General features: G+C 46.1%; 1 protein-coding gene across 3 annotated transcripts in view; it reads left to right on the plus strand.

The window, feature by feature from the left end:
- Window positions 1–405: 405 nt before the first annotated feature.
- Window positions 406–20,854, plus strand: part of Gpr45 (G protein-coupled receptor 45) — a 53,495-nt gene continuing 33,046 nt past the window's right edge. For 2 of the 3 annotated variants that reach the window (XM_021258138.2, XM_021258140.2), the window contains exon 1: window positions 406–688. The gene's annotated coding sequence lies outside the window, so the exon portion shown is untranslated. Of the gene's footprint in view, window positions 689–5,717; window positions 20,851–20,854 lie in introns of those variants that run through there. The other variant, XM_021258139.2, reaches the window with a different exon arrangement.

A 20,854-nucleotide genomic window follows, 5' to 3' on the forward strand; every position in this document is an offset into this window, starting at 1 on the left:
CAGTGGACAGGGGACAGGGGACAGGCGCGTCCTCCTTTCCATAGGCTCTGGACCCCGCGCCACCCTCCCCTCTCCTGGCCTTCGCCTTCGCCTGGTCCCAGCTTTGCTCATCAGGAAATGATTCTGTGGTCTGGAGCAGAGGCGTGAGGGGGAATGGGGTGTGGGGCCTGCTGAGGGAGTGGTGCGCAGTGGGGAAGCCCGCATTTCCTCGAGCCGAGCCGAGCGGCTAGCGAACGCACGGGTGGCTGGAGTCGATCACGAGGAGAAGGAAGGGACGCAGACAGCGCATCGCCCTTCCTCCTTCCCTCCTCTTCCTCTTCCTCTCACGGCGGGGGGCACCCAGGGCCCGGGAGGCGCGGGGGGGGGGCGCGAGGTTGGGGGGGGGCGCGAGGTGGGGGGGGGGTGGGCTGGGCAGCTGCAGCGAGGCCTCCCGAGGGTCCCCTGCCTGCCTCCCCTGCTGCTCCCCATCCTCCTCCGCCTCTTTAATCTCCCCATCCCAGTCTCCCTCCTCTCCATCCTCCCCGTCTGCCCCCCATCCCCTCCTCCTCGCCATCCTCCTCTCCAGCCTCCTCCTCTTGCGTCCCCTCCTCCTCCCCAGTCGCCTCCTGGTCCCCGGCAGCCGGGCCGGCCGGCCGGCGCCGGGCGCGCAGCCTTTGTGTCCGGGCCGTGGCGCGGGCCCAGCGCAGGCGTAAGTGACCGAGCCGGGCGCGGGGCGCTGGGGCGCGGGGGTTGCGCCCGCTGGTGGGTGGGTGGGTGGTCGGGTCCCTGTGCGCCAGTGGGGGTAGGCGTGGGGGCGCGCGGACGTGCGGCTCGGGTGCAAATCCTGTCTCTCCGGGCAGAGGCCACGCGGGGACGGAGAGCCTGAGGACGGGCAGTGCCGGAGACTCGCGAGCGGAGCCGGCCGAGCGTCGCGCACCATCTCCATCCATCCCACCGCCTCGCCGCCGCGCGGCTGCCTCCCACCCCGCCCCTGCCCATCCCTCTCCATCCTACCCTGCGCGACAGCCGCGCCCGCCGGGGGACGCGGGGCTGCGGGCTCCCTCGCCCGGGGCTCGCGGCGCATTTGGTGCGGGCTGCGCTGAGCTTCCCATCCGGCCTGGGAGGAAGGGAGAGGGGCTCAGGCTCAACCCGGCCACGAAAATGACCAGGAAGTGGTGTCCGCATCAAATTAGATCATTAGGAGTTTTCAAACTTCTCTCCTTTGTCGTTTGAGTGTCAAAATACCAGCAGCAAATAAAAATATAAGGGAAGAGAAGCTTTGACTACACTATCCCCAAATTGAAGCAAAGCAGGTGTTTCTGTAGGAAAATCACCTCCGAGAAGCCCCTGTGCAGCGTGGACAGCGGCCACCCAACCTGAGGACGTTTCATTACTGTCTCCAGCCTGGCGTTTACCCTCCGGGGACCCAGGCCGGCTGGAGACACCCACGTCAGACCCTCAGGACCGCTAGGAAGCCCAACGGAGGAGGCTGGACGCCTTCTGCCTTCTTCTGGAAAGTAAAACTTACAGAAAACAAGCCCCTGGACCCCCACTGCCCTCCTCCCTCTGGGTTAGAAAATGAAGCTTGAACCGCTATGCTCTGTGTCTAGTGTAAGGAAGACAACTAGACTATACTAATTTTTTTAGCACTCTTGGAGTCTTCCCTCCCCAAAAGTCACTAGAGTGGGGCTTGGTGGGGCACTCCTGTAATCTCAGCACTCTGGATGGCTGAGGCAGAAGGATCCAAAGTTGGAGGCCAGCCTGGGCGACTTAGCAACACCTGTCTAAACGAAAAAGGAGGGGGACTGGGGATGCAGCTCAATCAGAAGGCCCTGGGGTCAAGTCCCAGTGCTGAACAAAACAGAACAAAGACAAAGACAGGGCTGTAGGGTGACCCGGTGTGGTATGGTTCCCTCAGTGTCCTATTGCCCAGTGCCACAGAAAGGGAAGTAGAAATATTAAAAAGTGCAGGCCCATGGTCATTAACTCAAACTCCCTACTTTGTGAAATGAGACCTTTAAATGGTATATGTAATTTTGTAGAGAATGACTGAAATAATTTCTTTCCCTACAAATATTTCAGGGCTTCAAATTTAAGTAAGGGATATTCCATCCAAAGCAATCCCATTTTCAGAGGAGAACAGGCATGCATGGGGTGGTATGGACGTAGAGAACAATCACATTTTCAGAATAACAACTTAAAGAATTACTGCACTACATCTTTAATTCTGGATCTTTGAAAAATAATTTGTGTCTTAAGGGAGTTTTAGGCCTTTGGTTGTGTTAGTCCATTATAGCCTCTATAACAAAATACCTAAGGAAAGATATTTATAAACAACACATGGGTATTTATTTATTTATTTTTGAGTGCTACAAATTGAACTCAGGGCCTCTCCAATGCTACATGACTGAGCTATTTCACCACTCTCTGCTCTTTTAAAAAAATTGTCATTTAGAGATAGGGTTTTGCTAAGTTTCCCAGGCTCATGATCATCATGCTCAGGCTCCTTGATGGCTGGGATTAGAGGCTCACACCACTGCACCTGGCTCTGGGCCTCCTTCTTGAGGGACTAATCTGTTCCTGCAAGTGAGCATCGTCAGCTGATGCCTCCTAAACACCTACCCCTTAATGCCTTGGCACTGGGGCCGCAGGGCCACGAAGGAATTGGGGGAGGGGCACAGGGATATGCAGAATACAGCAGGTTGGTATTGAGTTTCCTAGTTAGAGGTCATGTGATTTGTTCTAGCACGTACATATGTGTTTCTGTATCCCCATATGAATCACACTATGATTGAAAAAAAATTCATTTGCTTCTGTTTGTTTTTGGTGATGCTGGGAATCGAACCAAGGGCCTAGTACATGCTAAGCACATACTGTACCTCTGAGCTACATCTGCAGCCCCTTGTTTGCTTTTTTTATTCTTTGGTTTTTTTGAGGGATCTTCTGTTTGTTTGTTTTGTTTTTTGAAACACGGACTTGTTATATAATTTGAGCTGGCCTTGAACTCCCTACATAGCCCAGACTGGCCTCCATCTCTAGGTAATCCTCCTGCCTCAACCTCCTGTGTGCTGAGATTACAAGCATGCACCACATCACCTCGCTTGTTTGTTTTCATAAAGGTATGGTTTACATTCACTAAATGTACAATTCTTTGTGCACAGCTTGATGAGTTTTTCCCTTTGTAAATCTTCTAGAACCTCTACCCACAAGGAAACAGAATAAGTTCATCATTCTAAAACATTTCCGCATGCCCTACCCAATCTGTATGTCCTCAGCTATAACCCTACTTGACTTTTATCTACATAGAAAAGTAATTTTGTAATCATGATTTCTTTTTAGTGTCACCCATGAAGTCCAGTCAGCCCAGTCCTTCAGCGATTATGGTTGTGCTGACCCTGGGACAGACGTAGTGTAGACGTGAGCCCCAGGAGGATAGGCACAGAGCTACAGAGCCTGGGGAGCTGTGTGGGATGCACTTTGCTTGTTGGAGGTGGGCTAGGGGCTTCCTGAATGCTGAAAAGTTTGACATTGTAAACTGCAAAATGAGTTAACGTTGTGGTAGGAGAGAGGGAGAGCGCTGCTGCTGGTGCAGGGAGGCTCAGGGACAGAGAAGAACTTTGGGTCATCCGTGCCTAGGGCTGGGGCAGAACCTGTGACAGCTGCAGAGAAGCACAGGGATGTCACAAAGACCCTGGCCTGCCCTGAGGCAAAGAGGCCTTCCATGGTGCGTGAGGCTGTGAGGGACCAGAGGAGCCGTCCATGCTGCGTGGCTGCGGGAGGGACAGTTCAAGGTTACATGGGCACCCAGGTGGGAGTCAGGCGGCCTGGTGGGAGACTGGGACAGGATTTGAGACTTAGAATTAACACAACCTAGTGTTTGGCAAGTGGATCCGAGGATGACCCCTGGGTGTCTTAGGTCTTACGACATGGATGGATGGATGATATCATTGGAAGTATGGGGGGAGAGTCTATATCGTATTCCTTGATTTTTAAAATTTTTAATTGTGACACATAATGGTATACACGTAGTATGATAGTGCAGTATGTACATACAGTATGATCAAGTGGGATAATTAGCATTTCCATCTCCTTAGCATCTCTTTGTATTTGGAGCCTTCAAGCTCCTTTTCCATTTCTCCATACATATTTAATAGGTCATGGGAAAATAGCATCACAGCCCTGTGCTGTAGAATGTAGAACCTACTGTCTCCCTGGTTGCCTCTCTACCTGCCCTGGATCCATCCCTTCCAGAACACATCTAGGCCACGTTGCAGTTAGCACATGGAACTTCTCTGTAGAAACATCCTTAAGAGGTGGGAACAGGCACACTTCACGTGCAGGCACACCCTGTCACTCAGAGTGCAGTATGAGCAGAACTGTGGCCCTGCCATAGTGAAGCCCAAGTAAAAGTGACAGGTGGAGACTCAGAGCAGATGCCATCACTCCATGAGATTTTGGCAGAAGAGCTGCAGCCCAGGCTGAGACCCCAAGGAGCACTCAGGGACTAAGGAGCAACAGAGAGGGGTGGCAGGGCTCTGAGATCGGGCGAGGTCCTCAGGATTCCAGGCAGCAGAGAAATTAAAAAAGAGGGGGACTAGAGATGGTCAATTGTAATGCTTCTCAAAGAGGGCCACTCAGACAGCATCAGTGGCATCCCCCCCACCATGGAGCTTGTTAGAAACACAGAGTTTGGGGCTCCACCCCTGACCCACTGTGGACAGGACAGGCATTGCTGAGTTGCAGGAGGATATCCAGGCCATCCTTCAAGTTTGACAGCATTAATTGACAAAGAAGTCACTGGTAATTGGGGAATGTGGGGAAAGTATTTTCATAAGAGTTATAGCTTAAGAAATTTTTTTAATTGTACAAGTTAACAGGACTGTTAAGGTCCTGTTTTATTTCAGATGTTTTATTTTACATGCTTAAGATTTTTTCTCCCCTCTTTTGTATGGTCTAGAGGTATGTTGTTTCACTCCGTTGTGTCTGATTTTTGAAGTTTTGTTCTTAACTACCTTGAAACCTGTTATTCTGTGTAGCTCATGTCGTAGGACACCTGTCTCATTGATGCTGGTTCACTACCCTCAACTCTGAAATTGAGAAACTGAAATACCAAAACAGAGAGCAATCATGCCCGTAAGTGAGTCTTAGCGCTGAATGGCAGCCTGAGGAAACTCTGAAATGGCTCGATTAGCTCTTCCACAAAGCTGCAAGACTCTATTAGGGTTAGATTTCTAATTATTTAAACTTGTTATTTGTGTAAAGGAATTAGAAATGTGCCCTTTGCATCTCAAGTGATCCAGCAACACAATCACAATGATTGTACTTCTACTGCACTTAGGACTCTTACTAACTAGATCTTTTTCTGATCCTTTTGTTGTCAGCCTTCCAAGTATCTTATTTCAGTCTACAGGAAGAATTAGATAATATTGTTTTGTTTTGCTAGCATCAGGGAAAATCAATGGCAAGTGAGGAGAACTTGGTACACATACTACTCTTACTGCTGTCTCTGTTTAAAATGAGAACTCCACCATTTATAAGAATAAAACCTAGTAAGTAGCTCCTGAATTGCACAGTAACAAGGACAAAAAAGGTTCTCAAATGTGGAGTGGGTGGGTGGACAGGTAAGAGGGTGGATGTGTGGGCCAATGGATGGATGGATGGGTGGATAGATGAATGGATGGATGGGTGGGTGGGTGGGTGGATAGATGGATAGATGGATGGATGGGGTGGATGGATGGATGGATGGATGGATGGATGGATGGGTGGATGGGTGGATGGGTGGTTGGGTAGATGGATGGATGGATGGGTGGGTGGATAGATGGATAGATGGGTGATGGATGGATGCATGCCTGGGTAAATGCAATAGATAAAAATATGGTGTGAGAGAGTCTGTCTAAAAAGGGAAAAGCAGTTTTATTAAAAATATTGTTTGCTTTAAGGAGGGCAGAATAAAATGAGCTGAACTGTGCCAAAGATTTAAAGGTTTAATTATGCTGTCCTTATTTCTCATGAGATTTTGTGCAAATTCTCCACCATCTCTGAGCCCCTTATGTACAAGCGTGGTTACCCCCCACCCCACCTGCTGCTAGGTGAGGTCAGGACCCAAAAACAGTGAAGTGTGATAGGAATGTAAAGGGGTCTTGCTATATGTGGCTAGGTAATGAATTGCAGTTTGTGGTTATTTTGTCTTATCCAGAGCTGCACTCATTCTCTGCTCTGAGGACAGCCTCGTCCTTCTGTAGGCTTGCAAGAGCTCAGCCCGTGCCCTCTCTGGGAGAAAACTACTCCTGTCTGCAATGGGCAGTGCAATGACCTGTGGCTTCATACAGTGCCCCCCACCTGTGGTATATGGAGACAATCATGTCAAACCCGTGATTTGTTTATTAAAACAAGAAACACCAAGTTAAGTTTGCACAGGGGGAAGTGTTGACAAATTATAGCACAAGTGAGATTCAGCTGTCTATGCCAAAGATTATAAAACCGGAGGCAGGTGAATGACTAACATTGCTGCAACACAGGCTTATTGTCTGGGGGTGCATAAAATAATCTGAAGTACCTGGCTGTTGAGAATGGATCCTGAGTGACTTGTTTTCTAAGCCAAGGGCAAGCTGGCGACACAGCTGTTTCTGCTGACCTGCTGCAGTTGCCAGGACCCCTTGAAATAGGCTGGCTTATCTCTTCACAGACTTTTCGGTTAAGTGGGTATTGCTGTGGCCACTTTCACTGGAGAGGAGGAAAGAGCAGCATTCCCTGTTGATGCCCACTGTGGATGTAGTGTGACCTTCAAGGCTTTGTGTGGGAAGCCTGGTTCCAGTTTGTGGATGTTAGGATGTAGTGGGACCTTTAAGGGGTATGGCCTAGTGGGAGGTTTCAAGACTGGCCTCTCTCAGGTCTCTGGCTTCCTGCCTCACAATGTGATGCCCTCTCTCAAGAGGTATCCCCCAGTGCCAATCTGATGCCAGCACCATGCCCTTGGGCCTCAGAGCTGTGAGCTAAAGGAAGTTCTTTACTTTATAAAGTTCTCAGTAGTTTGAATATAGAATAGTTTTTTAAATTACAGCTTATTTTGAAAGATTCTCAGTTAAATTCAAATGTATGCCAATACCTTTCAAACTAAGGTAATACTCAGAGACAAAATGTTTTGATCAAATGGCTTAGAGAAATTTCTGGAATATTCACATTCGAAGATTCCTTATTAATCAATGTCTTTGACTTAAATCTAACCCAAAACTGCAACATTATTCTTTGTACATTTTCATTATATAGTGTTAACAAACTTAGTTGCAAACAAATACAATCCTTGAGCTATTTGTTTACTTTGCCTTCTTAAAAAAATAGTTCTCAGGCTCAGGTATGCAGTTATAGTAACACAGAATGGACTGATACAGGAGTCCAGGGCCAAGCTCCAGCTCAAGTGTGCTGCTGAGTCCAGTTCTCTTTCCACCTGGGGTCTCCCAGCAGTGGTGCTTTCAGCAAAACATGTGTCCAGTCTCAGAGGTGTTGGCCTAGGGATCTTGCACATGTGCTGATCCTTTAGTAGAGGCATCACATAGGTGGAAATGGAACCCAATCTGGCAAGTCTCCAGCAAACAGCCCCAAGCCCACTCAGTCCCCAAAGGAAAGTGTGCCCAGCCATGAGCTGCTGCTCCTGGCATGCATGAGGCTCAAGCTGTGGGTTTGTTCTGCAGGTGTGAGCTTGGCTGAGCTGACTCTCCTGTGCTGCATTTGTGGGGTACAGCCCTGCATCCAGGGCTTTCATGGGGTACAGCCTGGCATACAAGGCATTGGAGGACATTATTTTCAGTCCCTGAAAAAGTCGTTCTAAGCTAATTCGTACAAAGAAAATAGATGCATTTATTTATAATAATTTTATTCAGCGCTCTCAGAGGAATGTATGCACTGCCCACTAAAATGCAGGAAACTGTAGAAATATGGAAACTTGTCTTCAAGTATCTTCTTTCTTTGCATCCACTCAATCTTTTACCAAAAATATTGAGGTAGCTGGGGATTTAGCTCAGTGGTTTCACCACCTGCTGCGCAAGCACAAGGACCCGAGTTTGATCCCCAGTACCAAAAAAAAAAATTGAGGTGAAAATTAGTTAATGTAGGCATGCTGATGAGAACATCTTTTTTGCTTTCATATTAATTATTGGCATCAAATACTCAACACTATTTCAAAATTGCTTTTTAGTTCTGGGCACTTCTGTAAGAATGTCTTTGTTAATGTCATACAGGTCTCCATGAAGCGCGGTGCTTGGGATTTTATTTGTGAGATGAGGAATCATCTATTTTCTGAGACAGAAGGCTTGGAGGTTGCTCCTCAAATCAAGTCATGGCACTTTTCTGTAGAGACTCTCCACTCTAGGCGTAGATCTGAATCTGAGGCTTGATGAGCCCAGTGAACATGCTAGTGACTGAGCCTGAGTCCCTTTCCCCCCTGTCCCTTTCTCTCCTATATGTAAAGTGGAGCTGAGAATAGACACTTGGAGAGATATTTCAGGGGTCAGCCAGCACTTAAACTGAAGATGCCTAGGCACTGGGCACCATGCTAGGCACTTCTGCATTTTTTCGTGTAATTCTTAGAGCACCCCATGAGGGAAAGGTCACTGTGAGCTCACATAGCAGGTGAGGACACGCAGCAGGCTTGGCACTGTCATGTGTCTGGAATAGAGTGGGCCCTCCGTATGTTTAGCGTGTGCTGGTCTCATCTTTTCTGTCCCCACCTCTATACTAAGCTTCCCCAAGCTTTGGTGTCTGTGTTAGTCCCTTTGCTCATTGCTGGGACAACATATAAGACACCAGCAACTTAAGGGAGGAGAGGTTTATCTTGGCTCATGATCCAGTTCATAATTGTTGGTGCCAAGGCAGGTCAGCATGGCAGAGGGGCATGACAGAGGAGAGATGCTCATAGCATGGTGCACAGGAAGCAGAGAGAGAAGGGAGGAGCCATGGAAGGGGATTAAACCCCCAGAGACCCAGCTCTTCTGACAAGGCCCCACCTCCTAATGGTGTGTCAACTGTAATGCCTTTGTAATCCAGGCGCCTTCCAAACACATGAAACTTCAAGGACCATTTTAGATCTAAACTGTAACAGTGTCTTCATGGTAACTGGGACGATGGAGGCTGCCTTTGTGTTGAGCAGTAGGACATTGAGACATTCCATGGAGCTCGGGCTGTGCACATGCTCTGATGGTGACATGGCCTAGACCTGTGTACAGCCATGGTAGATCCAGTTGGTGGGGCTGATGTCTGCACGGCTAGCTCCTATAAGAAGGCAGAGGCACCTACAACAAGGGCCTGTGTTTCTGCCCTAGTCTCAGACCCACACCCAGTGTTCCTTGCCATCTTGCCTTTTGAGCAGCTCTATTAAGTATGATCTTTGATCCCAGGCTGTATGCCTGGGAGAAGAGGGGTCAGAGAGAACATCATCTTTGGTGCTTGAGTTGCTCTGTAGAGGCACCCATGTTCCTCTCTAGACGAAGCAGTGAGGACTCTGCTTCTTTCGAAAGAGCTCTTCCCACGCCTTGCTGCTTCCTGTGCTCTTTCCCACCTGGGGTGCATTCTTTTCTCGAGCAGAATAGGATTTGCCATGTGTGCCTGGGACAGGAGCCAGGCTTCAATGGTGACAGGGAGCACTTCATATTAGGCCAGTACTGGGCAGAGCAGGAAGGAGGAGGAACCCTGAGTGGCCCCTGGGCCACTGCCTGGGATGGAGGCCAGATGACAGCAGCAGGGAGGGACCAGAGTGGGGAAGGGACAAAAATAACTGGCTGTGGTCCTGCATCGAGAGAAACGGTACATGCTTGTGTCACACGCCACAGGCTGGAGTTGTCTCCCAGCTATTCCAAGAGGACACCCTGTGGGCCTCCTCAGGAAGCCCATGTGCCTTCATGACAAAGAGTGTCAGCTCTGCCTGAGTGCCTTACATGTTGTGCAGACCCATAAAACATAAACGCTGTGTGAGAAAGCTTATCATTTATCTGAAGCTCTCAATGTAATTTGTTATAGAAATAACATCTGACTTGAAATTTAAATGGATCAAAATGACAATAGTCAGCCTCATCAGCAGTAAATTATATGAATCTTGTGCACTTGCTAATTTTTTTTCTTGGTCACATCCAAGAAACAAAATGGCACCACAAAGAATGTTTCAAGGGCTGGGGGCACAGCTCAGTGGTGAGTGCTTGCCTGGCATGTGTGAGGCCCTGGGTTCCATCCAAGCAACACTCCCTTAAATAAAGAGTTTCTGCCTTTTGCTATGGACCTGCAGATGCCATGACAGGCAATGCTGGGCCTGACCACTTCTGTTCACATACACAGCAGTATTTGTCAAACATAGCTCACTTGACTTGCAGAGAACCTTCTAGAACATTCTGGCTGGTGCATTTCCAAGACAACATGGAAGACTGGGAAAAGGGTTGGACTGGAGGGAGGAACTCAGGAGTTCATTCTGTGTCTTCTACCTCCACGCCTGACACTTACAGGTCATTTAACCCCTCTGGGCCTCAGTTTCCTCTTTTGTAAAATGGGAGCATGGGGAACATGGCTGCCTCGATCCCACCCGCTCCACAGGGCCATGGCTCAGGGTTCTGTTCCTGCAAGTTTTTTTTCTGCGTCCTTTCTGTCTCAACTCAACATCCACTGAGTGTGTGCTGTGACCGTAATTACCCAATCACTGAGCACCCCATGATGGAGACTAAAGTCACTGCTGTTTGTGTAAAACTGCCTCATTATTTTGGAGGGAAGGCGGGAGGGAGCTCTATGCATGGAGCTCTAATTATAGTAATATCATGCCTTAGATTATAGTTCTCTTTGCCCTATTTTATTGATGATCATAGCTCAGAAAATCCAGGCCAAGGTTTTACTTTCCACACTGACATTGCTCATATTTCACACATCCAATGATGGGAGGTGCTCGGGACTGAAAGCTGGACTGAGCCCATGAGCTGCGACTGGGACCTCAGCAACAGGCACAGCACTCGTCAGTGACAAGCACTGTCTCTGTTGCTGACCTGGGCTCTATCTGCATTTCAGGCTTAGAACTGCAGGGACAGTGACCCCAAACTCTGAGTGTGCTCCGAGAGGCTGCACCCTGTGCCAAGAGACAAGAGGGGGGCATCTTTCTAGAGTACAGTTTTTCCTTAAATATTTTTGTAGAAGAATTATGAGCCACATAGTAAAATAAACCCAACTTTATTATGGGGTAGAAAGCAGCCATGCACAGCAATGTTAAATGAAACAGAAGCTTAGGAGAAACTTCTGGCAGCTGAGAACCAGGCTTATGTGCCCCCACCCCCACCCTGCACCCTCACTTGTCTTCCCCTGCTGTTCAGCACACATCGGCAGAAAACATGGAAAATGGTCACTGCCCACTTTTACGAGTGCCACAGCCCATTCTAAGTATTTTCATGTGACTCTGCAGGTAATGTCATTGTCACTCCATCACAGATGAGGGGTCTGAGGTTCACAGAGTTTAACGGGCCCAGGTTTTACACAGCTGTCAGTGGCTGAGCCACTTGAGAATCAAGCCCGAACAGTCCCCACACTGCTCCCTGCCTGGACAGTGGGCTCACTGTGCCCTCGAAGCATGCACAGATTATGGACACAGCAGCTTTTCAGCAGGGGGGCGGGGGGTCCTCAAAAACTGCTTCCAAAGCACATGGTGGACCCTTATCTCTAGACATCCTTCCCTGGAACTTCCAAGAAGCACAGGGCCTAACAGAATCTCCTGGCCACACCGTCTAGAAGCAAGTGCACACTTCATTGCCACACCTCCTGTCCCTGTCACCCAGCCCAGCCTGGCCAGCCAACAGGGTCTGTGCTCCCTCCTGGGCCATGGCCAAGGACCCCAGATTCTCTGCAAGAAGAGACTCCTGCAAGGGCCTCATGTTGTGTCTTACAGCTAAGACAGAGACTGAAAATATGTTCAGAAAAATGACTTGCCAATGGCTTTGGTGATCAATGGCAATCAATTCTGACTTGGGTAATCAAGGGTGGCTTTCTCAGGAAATGGGCACTGACTCTAGGGGGCAAGGAGGGGCATTCCAAGCATAGGAAAGCCTCAGGGTCCTGGATCAACTGCATTTTGTGTGTGTGTGTGTGTGTGTGTGTGTGTGTGTGTGTGTGTGTGTGTGTGTGTATCATCCCCACTGCGGCATCAAATTGTGTTGTGAAGGGGAAGATGTCTGTGTCTGTAATGTTGCTTACTTCAGATATTTCAATATAGGAAGCCGAGCCATTATAATGATGCCTTTGACACCCACACCAGGAGCTTGAATTCTACCAAGGAGCCATGGATGAGCTATCCAGAGCGATGACAGAAGGGAAGTAAGAGTAAGATTCATGACTGTGTCAATAAACCTGGCCACCAGCAGCAGAACAGAAGAGACTGGAAGCAAAAGAGGTTGTCAGGGTAGAGACAAATTGTAATGAAAGCAAGAGGCAATGCATTTCTGAACAAGGTAAAGGTGGAGAAGAAAGGAGCCTATTTTGAACTCAGGGAGTATGGAGGAGGTGGGATCTTCCAACACTGTCCCAGGACTGGAAAGGGAGGCTTCCATGTCACCCACAGCAAGAAGAAAATGGTTCAGTGAAAAGAAATGGAGATTTCTCTTTCCAGAGATCTGGAGGAGACGGGTCTTATCCTTCTGCTAAGCTGAGCTAAGAATCCTGAACATTTTCTGTAAGACATTGTGAGCAGCTCTGAAAAGTAGAGAGAAGCAACAGAGCACTGGGCCCTCAGGCCTGGAATGACATGGTAATGAGTTCCCTGGGTCTTATGTTTTACTTTGTTTCTTGAATGCTTGAGTGTTGGTCTTTTTCTCATTACTATATTGAAACATCTGAGGTAAGCAACATTCCAGACACAGAGATGGGGGCAGGCTCACAGCTCTGACCCCAGGTCCAAGGCTTGTATCTGGTGGTGTCCTGCTTGCTGGCCAGATCCCAAGATGGTGCCAGATGTCACATGGCAAGAGACAGGGAGGAGTGTGTGTTTAGATCCTCTGTCCTCTGTCTCTCTCCCTTTTTTTTTTTTTTTTTGGTACCAGGGATCGAACTTCGGGCCTTGTGCTTTCGAGGAAGGTGGCGGCACCACTGAGCTAAATCCCCAGCCCTCTCTCCCTCCTTTTATAAGGCCACCAAGAGTCCATCCCGGGGCTCTGCCTACACGACCTCATCTAACCCTAATCACCCACAATTTCCCCACCTCAAACACCATGGTTGGGTAAAGTTGCCATCCATTTAACAGCTCCTGATGGAGATGGTCTCTGCATGTGCCACCTTGGGGGACACACAACCCACCCAAGATACCCAGAGCTCCACAGCAGAAGGGTCCCGGCTGTGACTTCCTCTGCCTGAAGACAGTGAAGGGAGTGGGAACCTCCGAAGAAGGGCTCCCAGACATGGCGTGTTGTTTCTATATCAGGTAGAGTCACCAAGGAGGATGCAGCACATGACAGTGGGCGCCTCCACCTTATGGCCTGCAAGCCCTGCCCTGATTATGGGCAGTGCATTGCACACACACCCCTGTGCTGCATCCCTCCCCATGGGACCGACAGAATCTTGGGACTGGCCAGGTGCCACAACCACACCTGCATAGTGCAAGGAAGTTCACGTGCAACCAGGACAGCGGAGTTTTCCCCTGGTAAGCAGGAAGACTCTTCAGAGTGGACAGCCACCAGCTAGCCAGGCTTCTCTCTGGCCGTGCCCCAGGCTCAAGGCAGAGGCTGGACATCATGGGAGGTGCAACAGGTGTGCTTCCCCAACATAACATGACAGCCCAAGTGTCTAGGCTTCCATGGAAATCGCCCATCATACAAAGGATCAGGAGAACCTCAACTGGAATAAAAATAATAATAAACAATGGAAGTCTTGGGGACAGTCTCAATCCTTGGCAAAACCATGGCACTGGGAGTTTCACAGCAGGTCGAGCAGGAAGATCCAACATCAAGGTGATGTGGGTGATAGGGACAAAGATTTTAAAGCAGCCCTTATAAAAATGTTCTGAGCAATAATAGATGGAACAAATGAAAAACGGAAAATCCCAGTGAAACAACAGAAGACATAAAGGGCTAAATGGAAATCCTAGGACTAAAAATAAGATAAAATAAAGATCTTAAGGGATGAAACTAACAGTAGGATGGAAGAGTGGAAGGAATCAGTGAACTTTAAGATAGAGAAATATAAGGTACCAATCTGAGTAACAGAGAAAATAGACTGATAAAGGAAAGGAGAGGTATAGAGGCTTGGAGGTCATGGCACTGTGAGGAAAGATATAGCTTCGTGTCGTTGGAGTCTGGGAAGGGGAGGACTCAGTGCTGGCCTCCAAAAGCACTCAAGAAAAAAGCGGCTAAAATTTCTCCATATTTAATGAAGGTATAAGAAGTTTTGTCTAGAAGCCAAAGGGGCCAGAGATTAAGCTCAGTGGTTCCAGCACCTGCCTTGCAAGTGCAAGGTCCTGAGTTTGATCCCCCATACCAAAAAAAAAAAAAAAAAAAAAGAAGCCGAGCAAACCCCAAACAAGATAAATTGAAAGAAATCCATACCAGGACACATCATTGGTAAACTGAAAACTAATGCAATGAAAAACATCTTGAAAGTAACCAGAGAAAAATGATGACTTACTTCCAGGAGAAAAATAATTTGAATGATAGCAGATTTTCTTTTCTTTTTTTGATAGCAGATTTATCATCAGAAACAATGGAGCCACATCCTTTTTTGAAATCTTGAAAGAAAAGAACTGTCAGCCCAGAATCCTGTATCCAGGGCAAATGTCCCAGTAATGAAGGAAAAATCAAGACATTCTCTGACGAAGGGAAATTAAGAGTAAAAACATCCTCTAAGAGATTAAAATATAAAATTACTCTAACATATGGCTAAAAGAGTTTTTCTAAACAGGAAGGAAATGGGAAAAGAGAACTTTTTCTCCCTTCAGCTGCTGCTGAAGTGCTCATCCTTCCAGAAAAACTGAGGCTAGCTGGGGTGAGGACCTCCCTTACTTCGATAACTAGCACTGCACTGGCAGTCCTCACCATGGCCTCCATTCCTGAGCTCACCTACATCTACTCTGTGTCACCCTGTACGACCACAAGGTGAGCACTATGGGCACGAGCCCAAGTCCTCCTGAGGCAGCAGTGTGGATGTGGAACTCGCTTTCCAGCTTGTTCACCAGGGCCCTGGCCAATGCCAACACGGGGAGCTTCTGCAATGGCAGGACTGGTAGACCGGCTCCTGCAGCTACTGCCACACCAGCAGGCGGTCCTCTCCCCTCCTCCACTGCTGCCCCCCTGAGAGGAGAAGAGCTTAAGCGAAGAGAGGAGGATCTGAGGAGTCTGGTCTTTGATGAAAAGTTATCTGTAACATGTTCACCAAAAAGGTGAACTAGAAAAATTATAAAACAACATGAAAGAAGAAAAGGTTATAGCTAGCAAAAATATAAAGAGAAAAGGCTTGTGTTCTTTTCTTCAGTTTTTAGAATTATATGTGATGATGGAAACGAACATAACATGACCACATGTGGCTTTCAATGCATGGAGAAGGAAGATGTAAGACAATGATATCAGGAATGGGAGAGGTAAAAGGCCATAAAGGAAGGGAAATTTCTAACTTCTCCAAAACTGGTTCAGCAGACTGATACATTGTGTATATATAATGCAATAATCTCAGCAACCACTAAACAAGAATGCAAAGAGATGGATTTAGAAACACCAGAGGACTGGGAGTAGCCCAGTGGTAGAGCAGATGTATGAGGCCCTGGGTCCAATCCCCAGCATAAAAACGAACGTAATTGTAGATTAAAAAAATGAAATACTAAAAATGTTCTAACTTCAGCCCCAGTGTATCAGAACATTAAATGTAAATGGTCTAAATATACCAAGTAAAAGACAGTTTGACAGAATGGATTTAAAAACATGATTCATCTACATGGTGTCTCTAAGGAATCTACTTGAAATTTAACATTATAGATGTACTTGACACAAAGTGATGGAAAATATGATGCCACATTAATACTGACTCTAAAAGGAGAAATTGCTATACTAGCACCAGATGAAATAGAGTTCAGAGTGTAGAAAGAAAATGAAAGGGACAGAGAGGGACCTTTCATCATGATAAAAGGGCCAATGGACCAAGAAGTCACAGCAGCCCTAAACATCTGTGCACCAGACATGGCATGTACAGATGCGAAGCAGATATTAACAGAGCTGAACAAAAACTGACAGAGCAATAGAAAGATCCATAATTAATGTTGGAGACTTCAATATCTAGAAAAAGATCAATAAGAATATAGGCCTAATACCATCAATCAATCTCATCTATTCCACATTTATAAAAGGCTTCATCCAACAGCAGCAGAATCCACACTCTTCTCAAGAACCATGGGACATGTACCAAGATAGGCCACACCTGTGCCTCAAGATAAACCTCAACAGGGCCGGGGATTTAGCTCAGTGGTTCCAATGCCTGCCCAACAAGCGTAAGGTCCCGAGTTTGATCTCTGGTACCAAAAAAAAAAAAAAAAAAAACGAATAAAATTTTAGTATATTGTTTGACCACAATGGACTCAAACTAGAAATTGATAAGAAAATATCTACAACTTGGAAACTAACTAGCACATTTTAAAATGACAGATCAAAGAGGAAGTCCTAAATGTATTTAATTAATGTATGTAATTAATATAAAATTAATGTGTTTAATTAAAAATATATTAAACAAAAATGAAAACATAACATATCAAAATGTGTGGGACACAGCTAAATTAATGGTGAGAAAGAATTTGATAACATTGAATGCTTTCATCAGGAAGTTTGAAGACCTCTCTAAATCAAGAATCAAAGCCCCTACCTCAAGTAACTAAACAAAAGAAAGAGTAAAATAAACCCAGAATAAGCAGAAGGAAGAATATGATGATATAATTAGAAAGCTGTGAATAGGGAAACAGAAAAATAATTGAGAAAATCAGTGAAACAAATAGATGATTCTTCAAAAGACACAAACTACCACACCTGCCACAGTATGAAATGGAGAATTTGCAAAGCTCTGTAATTATTAAGGAAATTGAATTCTTAATTAAAATCTCTTTTAAAAAGCAATCTCTAGGCCAGGATGACTCCACTGTAACATACCAAGACATGATATATTGAATAACTATTTATTTATTTATTTATTTACCTCCCCATAACAGTTACATCCCCAAAGCTAATATAATCAATATGTATTGCAAACATAAACTAATGAAAAAGAGAATTGACACCAGTTCTACTCAGTGACTTCCCGAAATTAGAGTAGCAACATTTCAAAATTCCTTTTGTGAAACCATTATTACTCTAATATATAAACCAGAAAAGAACAATACAAGAGAAGAATGCTAAACACCATGAAAATAGGTGTGAATTTCTTTATAAAATATAGAATAGAATCCAACAGTATAAAAAGTACTATACAGACATTATGACCAATGGGCTTATTCCAGGTATGCATGGCTTGTTCAGTAACTGAAAACCAACCAACGTAGTCAAGGGCACCCTCCTCCCCCTCTCCCCATCACCCCTGTATACATAAATCCAGAGACGCTTAAGTCCCTTATGTAAAATAGTTCAGCATTTTTATATAATCTGTACGCATCCTCTGCAATATGTTATATCATCTCTAGAAGGCTTATAATACCCAATGCAATGGAAATCCTATTTATGTAGTTGTTATACTGTATTATTTAGGGAATAGTGACAAGAAAAAAGTCTGCACATGATCAGTACAGAAACAAGTTTTAAAAATATTTTCAATACATGGCTGAAAAAACAAATGTGGAACCCAAGGACACAGGGGGCCAAGTGAATGCCACACATTTTGTTTATCTGTATGGGTTGATCCACACTTGGTTATTGTGCATACGGCTTCCGCAAAACAGGGGTGTATGGATATCTGTTTGACAACATTCTTGCTTTCAATGTTTTTTGGCATGTACACAGAAGTGGAGTTGTAGGATTACATGGGAACTCTGAATCTAACTTTTTGAGGAACTACCATAGTGTTTCCCATAGCAGCTGCAACATTTTGCATTCTTACAAAAATGCACAAGGGTTACCATTCCTCCTATTTTTGCCAACATTTTGAACTCCGTCGTTTCTCATCCTAGTTGGTGTGAAGTGGCATCTCATTGTGGTTTTGCTTTGCATTGCCCTCTGATGGCTAATGATGTTGAGAATCTTTCCATATACCCAGTGGTTACATGGGCATATCCTTTAGAGAAATATCTACTCAAGTCCTTTTTTTTTTTTTTTTGCTTGGGATATTTTGTAAGTTGTAGGAGTTCTTCATATATTTTGGCTATTAATCCCTTGTTAGGCAGATGCTTTGCAAATATTTTCCATGATTTGCCTTTTTACAGTACTGATAGTGTCCTCTGATGTTTTTAATTTTGGTGAAGTGCAATCCATTTTTTCTTTTGTGGCCATTGTCACACCTAGAGATTCTTTTGAGAATCATGACAATGTGGAAATACAATAGCCTTTCCTCTGGGAGGCCCCACTCCTCCCTGGCTCCAGCATCCTCTTAAGTCCCCAGGAGAGCCCAAGGGGCACAGTGTAGATCAATTTACCACTCCTGTCTCCTGCCAGACTGGGAGCTCCCTGATGCCGGTGATCTCACTGCCCTGGTCATCCTGGGTCTCACAATGTACTGCACAGCACAGAGGGAGCTGCGTAAATGGTAGATAGGTAAATCAAAGGGTAACTGAATAAATGGATCCAGGAAGGAAGAAATTGACCTCTCAGCAGGGCTGCTGAGCTTCAGACCTGGTTGATTTCAAAGCTCCCTCTTTCCTTTTGTTCTGGGAGGCTGATTCCCCTAGGATCTGGCTTTTATATCATTGTTTGCAAGATCAAAATGCTGTTCTGTAGTTCTCAAGCAGCGGCCTGATTGCCCTCCTTTGTGTAAAAGGGACATGTCTTTGGTGGAAAACCTGTGATGTATTGAGTCACCCAGGACCGTTTCTCTCCGGAATAGAAACCAGGCTAGACAAGCTACTTGCTGAAGGTAAGGAAGGAACATGAGCCACTACTTCTGTATTATCCAGTGTAGTTTTACAACATAGTGTTTTGGTTTTGGTTTTGGTACCAGGGATCGAACTCAGGACCTTGGACTTCTGAGACAGGCGGCAGAACCACTGAGCTAAATCCCTAGCCCAAGCCACTATTTCTGAATGGGAGGTTAATCTCATCACCCCTGGTGCGTCCTTGCTAATTTGGAGCTGGTTTTGTCCTGATGTCCACACTCAGATGGACGGCCCTCTTCAAGATATCCAGTCCAAACATGTTTGTAATGAACTTCACATATATAACTCTCTTGTGAGACCCTGAGGCTCTTGGAATGCAAGTTCAATGTGAAATCAAAATGACAGCATTTATTCTACAATAAAAGAAAATCTATGGAACAGAGGATTTATGATTGTTAATTATCCTTACCTAATTTTTCATTTCCTTTTGGGCTGTTAATGTCACTATCAGATGAGGGGTACCCAGCACAAAAGCTTAGAAAAAATAAGAGAAAAATATGAATTTAAGAAAATTCTCTCAGTTAAGTTTTCATACAAACTGGCAAAAGTTGTCATTATAAATAATTATTTGACTTTAGCAGCAGAATAGCCCAACCAAGCTTATCCTGTGCCATCTTGCCCTGTGGAACAAGTTTGAAAAGTCACGACATTTTAGGAAGAGCAGGGCTTTGAATTCGGTAAGCCTGGGTTCAAATCCTTGCAGCGACTCTCTGCTTCCTGTTTGGGCTTGCACAAGTTACGTGACCAGCATTAGCCTTTGTTTGCTCATGGAGTGAAGCAGTCACCTTCCAGAACTGCTATCAGATGAAAGCATGCAGCCCCTCACCTCCTCCTCCTGCCACAGGTGGCATCTGTCCTGAACACAGCAGTTAGTTTTGGAGTTACCTGTGAGCTGGTTACTGATCTAAGTCACAGACTGCTGGTAGAGCAGGTGACCAGAAAGATGACTTCTTGTTCTCTTGTTTATCTATTTTTATTTTACTTATTCCTTCACCACACATTTGTGTGTGCCTTGAGAGGGAGCTGTTGCATGTAGTTTGATTTTATTATCACAAGAGATCACAGTAAGTTGTTGGTGGTAAAGGAACCTGGACTTGTCCCTGGCAGCTTGCCCTGGCTCATACTTGGCTTTTCCTGTGTCTTATTGCCAACTTGTCCCAGCATTTGGGCCAGTTTGGTGAATTGTGGTGATCGCATTGGTCCATATGTGAATTCCTCACATCGTGTGAGCTCCAAGGACAGGCTCCCCAGAATTCACTCCTAGCCACATCCCAGAGCCAGCAACCCACCACAGAAGTGCTCGACCGTCACCCTGGCCACCAGCATGCATCTAATGAGCAATAGTTTTGCCTTGTTTAATGCAATATCATCTCCTCTTTCTTGAGATCCAAAATCTGAAGAGACATGGAGACAAGACATGAGGTGTTAATGGTCTGGTTCCTCCTCCTCCATTTCCCACATTGAAATGAGTGGAGAGGTCTCCTCAGTGCTGCCTTTGCCCCAGAAGTACAAAAAGAAGCAACAATACATGAAGAGCATCCAACCAGGGGCAGAACTGTCAGGAAATTCTGAGCGTACGGCACCAGAGCCCAAAGGTGTGCAGGAGACCTAGAATCCTGCTCACTGAAGACTCAGGAGGCTCTTCTTTGTTTTCTATCAGAGTTCTCCAGTTCAGCTCCCTGTGGAGAAATCTTCCTTCTTGGATATTTATATTTCAGATTCCCAAGAGAAGATACCTCCCACCCTTGCTGTTTGGAAGTTTCCTTCTGCAGAAGGACTGAGTGGAGGTGGTGACTCTGTCCACGGGGTACACGTTAAAGGTAC

This window comes from Heterocephalus glaber, unplaced genomic scaffold (genome assembly GCF_053883595.1).
Source record: "Heterocephalus glaber isolate CG9 unplaced genomic scaffold, H.glaber_assembly_v1.0 deba00000470, whole genome shotgun sequence".
Classification (NCBI taxonomy): Eukaryota; Metazoa; Chordata; class Mammalia; order Rodentia; family Bathyergidae; genus Heterocephalus; species Heterocephalus glaber.